This window comes from Hypanus sabinus, unplaced genomic scaffold (assembly GCF_030144855.1).
Source record: "Hypanus sabinus isolate sHypSab1 unplaced genomic scaffold, sHypSab1.hap1 scaffold_1807, whole genome shotgun sequence".
Lineage (NCBI taxonomy): Eukaryota > Metazoa > Chordata > Chondrichthyes > Myliobatiformes > Dasyatidae > Hypanus > Hypanus sabinus.
Window position 1 is genome coordinate 17,501 of NW_026779895.1, and position 6,923 is coordinate 24,423.

A 6,923-nucleotide genomic window follows, 5' to 3' on the forward strand; every position below is an offset into this window, starting at 1 on the left:
CTCAGCAAATATGCAGATCCCTTTAAAGTGTGAAAAAATGTAACTAGCAATACAACAGGACGGTGATCAATGAGCTCAGTGATTTGAGGAATGTGAGATAGAAACATGGAAAATAGGTGCAGGAGTAGTCTATTCTGCCCTTCGAGCCTGCAAACAAGAACAAGAGATGTTCCATTGTCATTCACGAACCAGGGCAGAACTGCCGTGGGGAACGGTCGGTCCCTGGGAGTGCTGTAAAACAGAGATATCGGGGTGCAGATATCGTATTCCTTCAAAGTGTAAACACAGGTAGGCAGGACGGTGAAGAAGCTGTTTGCCACACCAGCATTCATCGGGAGAGTATTGGACACTAGGCCGTGACGTCACATTACAGCTCTCCCAGCCTTGGGGAAACGACTCTTGGAGCATGACGTACATTTCTAGTTGCCCTCTGAGCAGAGGGTGACATTAAACTGGAGAGGGTGCAAAAGGGATTTAACATTAGGCTGGATAGGCTGGAAATTCCTCAACAGAGTGTATATGACATTAGACAGGTTGATAAAATAATGGCAGACATTGATATGGTCAGTAGTGAATCTGTTATCTCCAGGGTCATGGAGTTGGAAGCTAGAGATTCCAGGTATAAAGTGAGAGAGGGAAGATTTAAATGGGACCATGAGGAGCAGGTTTTGTACACAGAATGCGCTATTTACATGGAACAAACTACCTACAGTGATGATATAGGTTGGCACCATTGCAATATCTCTTGCACTGTGGAGAGGGAAGTTTCACAGGGACATGGGCCAAATGTAGGTAACTGAGAATGGTTTTGTTTGTCCACTTTGTCAGCATGGATGTGTAGGGCTGAAGGCCCTAATTTTGTGCTGCACAACTCAGTGACAACGTCTGTTGCTCTGGCAGAGCGGGACGGACAGTGTCAGTAGTGAGAAGGTTTGGGGGATGTAGAGAGGAGAGTGAATGGTTGAGGATGGGGCGGATGGAATAGAATGTGGGGAAAAGTGAGATCACCTATTCCCAGGACCAAACTGTAAGAGTCATTTCCACACGGGGATGTTCAAAGGGACCTGGGTGTCATTGTAAACAAATCACTTGAGTTAACATGCAGTTACAACAAGTAATGAGAGGGGCAAACAGTACTTTGTCCTGTGATGCAGGAGGAGTGGAGAAGAGGGGTACAGATATCTCGGTGGATTCTGTAGGGTCCTGGTGAGAGCACACCTTGAATGTAGTGTCCGTGTTTGGTCACACTTCCTCAGGAAGGATATCCCTGCAATAGAGGGAGTGCAGTGACTGTTCCCCACACTGACTGGGCTGGTTCCAAGGATGGAGGGTTGGTTATGTGAGAGGACAGTGAGTGGGCTGGGTCTGTATTCCTTGCAGTTAATGAGAAAACGAGGAAATCTGTTAGATTCTTTCAGGATGTGACAGACAGTAGGCAAGGAGGATCTTTCCCCTGAATGAGAGTTCCAAAACTGAGGAAAATACCCTCCGAATGAAGTGTAAATCGCAAACACGAGAGAATCTGCTGATGCTGGAAATCCAAAGCAACACAAGATGCTGGTGGAACTCATCAGTACATTCAGCCTGTATGACAAAGAGTAAACAGTTAACACTTCGGGCCAAGACCCTTCCATCAGATCTCAGTGTGAAGGTTCTCAGCCCAAAGCATCATTACTCTTTTACATCAGAATGAGTTGACATGCATTCAGGATGGAAATAGAAATATATCTCTTTAATCAGAAAATGAAGAAATTCTGTATTCGCTGTATAAGTAATCTGGAGCCTCAGGTGCTGGGTTGTGTCAAAGCTGAGATCACCAGTCTCTGGGAGAGTTTTCGTCACAAAGTCCATAAGACCATAAGATATAGGAGCAGAATTCAGCCATTTAGGCCATCGAGCCCGCTCTGCCATTTCATCATCACTGATCAATTTTTCCTCTTACCTCTTATCTGCCCTTGTATCCCTTTATGCCCTGACCACTAAAGAATCTATGAATCTCTGCCTATACCCAGTGATTTGGCCTCTCCTGCTGCCTGTTGCAAAAAATTCCACCGATTCACCACTCTCTGGCTGAAGGAATTCCTCATCCTCTCCATTCTGAAAGGATATTCTATTTTGAAGCTGGGTGGTCTGGCTTTAGACACTCCCACCACAGGAAAAATCCTCTCCACATGCACTCAATCAAGCCCTTCCACTATTTGATAGGTTTCAATTCGGTAACTCTTCTTTCTTCAATGTCACGGGGAAGAGAGGCCCAGAGCTATGAAACGCTTTTCATATGACAAGCCATTTAATCCTGGTAAAATTCACCATTTGTGACGTCATGTCAGCAGAAAAGGTTCTGGATTTCAGAGATTTTTGTATTTTGGAATAATGGACAAATCTGCAAACCTCGATCATTAACCCATGCAATCCCAGGCACACAGATGCAAAATAAAGACAGATGTAAATTTAAAGCAGGAAAGTGGAACATTACGAGGAGGTAAAGCCTGATTACAAGGCCTCAGAATATTGTACTCTACAAATGGTCAAAATACAGCCAAGTAACAAGTTCGAAAATACCCACAACTTGCAGAATTACAGTGCCTCTCATTATCTTGGTCCATGGGATAAACACAAGCTGGGTCTGATCAACCCTGGCTCGGTCACCTGGGCAAGAGAGTCTCATGATTAACGACCCGAAACCCCCAATGACCCCAGGTTGCAGTACTGATGATGTGTCCCTTTGCACACCCGGTTCTTTAAGCCAAGTGGGAGTCAGGCCACGTTAATGAAAGGCATCGGCTAGATGAAAGTGGCTCCACTACACTACCCTATCCACCATAGTCCCACATATCTCACCATACTAAACTCCACAGCTTTATCTCTTCCAGCCTGACATATACATCCACCAGCCCTACCCTCAAACCCAATCCTAAGAAGGGGCACCCACCGCTTCTAACCCTGGCCACACACCCACAAACCCGAAGCCGAGTGTACGGAGGAGTAAGATCCAACAAAGGCAAGTGTTGGACCTGGTGGATGAAAGCATGGGCCGGATCAATGTGGCAGCGTTGCGTGACACTGAATCGAGAGTGACGAGATGAAGAAGCACAAGAGGGGTGATTCTCCGACTGCCCGCATAATCTCTTTGTTATTTAGATTTTGTTCTGATAGTCCTCTGACTATTTGAATATGTTGGTATAATTCATATTTAATTCCAATGTTTCTTGTCAATGTTGTGTCTGATGAAATGTGTCTGTGATGCTGCTACAAATCCGTTGTTCCTTTCACCTGTGTACATAAATATACTCGATTTGAACTTTACTTTGAAATGTCCAAATCTCTCCTTCGCTCTCCTGCTGCCCTGTGTCATGAACTGAACGTCTTCGTGTTTAATTTTACAATATTTTATCTAATTTTATTTTCGTACTGCTTTTGAAATTTGCGTTTCCCTTTTCAATTGCAACCCGCACCCCCGCCTGTCTCTGCCCTCTGTCCTTCCTCCTGTATTAAACGCAGCGCGAACCGTCACACATTGGTGCCGCTTCCCATCCCCCAGCGTTCCGCTTGGTGATTCATTTCTCCAAGCAGCCAATCGGAATGCTCAGCGTCGCCATTCTAATTAACATACCATTTTGTGCGCTGCCCATTTAGTCCGGGCTCCGAACAGTTTCTGATTATTATTGTGTTTGAAACCGACGGGGAAGTGCCTGATCCACCGAAACCCGCTGCCAAGAAGGGCGCCAAGAAAGCTCTGTCCAAACCGGCGAGCAAGTCTGGCAAGAAGCGCAAGAGGTCGAGGAAGGAGAGTTACAAAGTGATGAAGCAGGTTCACCCCGACACCGGCATCTCCTCCAAGGCCATGAGCATCATGAATTCATTCGTGAACGATATCTCCGAGCGCATCGCGGGTGAGGCTTACCGCCTGGCAGACTACAACAAGCGGTCCACCATCAGCTCCCGGGAGATCCAGACCACCGTGCGCCTGCTGCTGCCCGGGGACCTGGCCAAGCACGCCGTGTCCGAAGGGACAATGGCGGTGACCAAGTACACCAGCTCCAACTGAAGACAAGTTTACTGACAAAACAAACGGGAAATTCAAAGGATCATTTAAGAGCCACTCACGCTTTCAGTAAAAGAGTTACAAAATATTGAGCCATGGACTTGAGGTAAGTTTGAAAATTGCTTTTTGACGCGCTCATTGAGAATCTTATCTCCGTTACTCAGAAATTGCTGTCCACTATTCAGCAGAATCCAGATTTCTCTGTTACATTCCTGCGTACTGCACAGGCACGGAATCGTGACGCACCCCTTCCCTGTCATTTCCTCTCGGTCATCAGGTTTCTCTGAAGAAGACACTAATTGTTGCTTCTGGTTTAATTACCGTGGAGAATACCGTTCTTTGAGTTTTGTCCCATTTTGGTTACTTCTCTTAACCCCATTCCAACACGAGAGCTGAACACTCACGGTTTGTTCAGACTGTATTTGTTAAAGCCCCACTTTCTGAAGGGCCATCCGTTGGTAAACTGACTTGAGTTTACACAATGACCGTCCGCGAACATTTATCAATTGAAAGAAATCGGTGAACTAAATCTCCAGACACCGTGGCAATATTAACTACACTTAGTTTAAATCTGTTTCACCAATCATAAACGTCCCGCTACATTTCTCCAGACTGTATATGAAGGGAGAACACGCATATTTCCGGAAGCCAGAATTTTTCACGGTCAAGACTCCAAGTTTATTTCTGATTTATTAAATCTATCTGACGTTGTATGTATTCAGGAAACCTGGTTTCCCGCATTTAAATTTTACCTTCCAGGATCATATTGTAATTAGGCGTGATAGATTATTTGGTAGAGAAGGTGCTATTGCAAATTTTATACAGAAAGGGAGAAGGTATACAGTTGTGGATGTGAATGAAATGTATGAGATACTTGTAGAAGTATTTGATTCAACAGGGAGCGACATTAAAGAGGTATATTATTATGACCATGGTGGAAAGCATTCGATTGATGTGTTGGAGAGTATATGTAGCTCCAGCTCACTAAGGGTTGTATGGTTGGGGATTTTAATGCATAGACTTCACTGTGGGCTTGTTCTCAGAATGATGGTGCTGGTTTGATTGCAGAAGAGTTTTAGATATGTCACTGTGTCTAACTGGTGGGAGAGTTATGAGATTTAATGTTCATAATAGTTCTGAAATTGCTGTAAATTTAACTTTGGTTTCAAACATTCATGCTGCAGTGAGTGAGTGGTATGTCATGGGAGATGAAACATTGGGGAGTGATCATTTTCCTCTATTTATAAGCCTGGGTTTAGACCAAGATGCCACTTTGAGGAGGTGGAATTTCGGTAAAGCAAATTGGAGAAGTTTTAATGCTTTATGTGATGAATGGAACATTTCTGTGGATGGAATGGTGAGCATTTCTGCAAAGAAAGGTTGTCACGTTATTCCTCAAATTTGCTGGAAGAGACTCATATTAAAAAGTGCATTAATAGGAGAAAAGCTGTACCATGGTGGACGGAGGAGTGTGCAGAAGCAATTATTGAGAAATATGTGGCATTTTGGAAAGTTAAGAAGTATCACTGTCCGCGTGATCTTATTAAGTGTAACAGGTCACAGGCCGTGGTGAGGAAAATAATGATGATTGTGAAAAATATTTACTAGAGGTCATATTGTGCTAGAATTGGAAGGACTATTAAACTTGGAGGTGGGGAATGATTAAGAAAATGGGGGTGAGGGATTCATAGGGTTCCCAGTATTGATTAAAGAAGGTGATACAATTGTGTCTGAAACAGAGAGGGTTTAGTTACTGGCTTGGTCATTTGCTGTAACTCATAATCAAAATAATGAAGAGACTAAACAATGTAGGGATAAGCTGTTAAGTGAATACCCAGACGTGTTGGAAACCTGCTGTAGCAATGTCAGTGATGTAGAGTTTTCTTTGTGTGAATTTAGGAAAACGATTATTAATACAGGGCTGACGGCTCCAGGAAAGGATGATATAAGTTATTGCATGTTTAAACGTATGGCCACAGCTCTTTGGAGATAATATTACATTTTTGAATCCTATTTGGCATTCAGGCCATCTTCCCTCCTCATGGAAAATTGCAATTGTAGTGTCTATTCAGGATCCTGGTAAACCCCTGTTGGATCCTCCTAGTTATAGACCAATATTCCTGATTTCCCATTTGTGTAAACATATGGGATATATGGTATTAGAGTGGTTGAATTATATTTTGGAAAAGGGAGGGGACATGTTGTTGTTAATATACTGGATTAGTTTGAGGGGACAACTGCTGGTTCAACAGCACATGTCCCAAAAGCAGTCAATGTTTTTATGCAGAAATCTCAGCATCTACTTCAACACAGCAAGCTTCCAGAAACAATATAGTCAGTGGAAATGTCAATCCATCGCCTCCTATATTGTCGCGATGAGGCCACACTCAGGTGGGAGGAACAACACCTTGTATTCTTGCTGGTCAGCCTCCAATCTGATGGCATGAACATCGATTTCTTGATCTTCCGGTCATGCCTCACCTCCCTCATCATTCCCCATCCACTTTTCCCTCTTGTTGCCTGCCCATCACCTCCCTCGGGTGTTTCTCCCCCCCTTTTCTTTCTTCCACGCCCTTCTGTTCTCTCCTATCAGACTTGCCCTTCTCCAGCCCTGTAGCTCTTTCACCAATCAACTTCCCAGCTCCTTACTTCGTCTCTCCCTCTCCCAGTTCCAGTTATCACTTTGTGTTTCTCTCCCCCCTCCCCCACCTTTAAATTTACTCCTCATTGTTTGTTCCCCAGTCCTACTGAAGAATCTTGGCCCAAAATGTAAACTGTACTTTTATCCACAGACGCTGCCTGGCCTGCAGAGTTTCTCTAGCATTTTGTGTGTTCTCCTTGGATTTCAATAACTGCAGATTTTCTCCTCTTTATTACT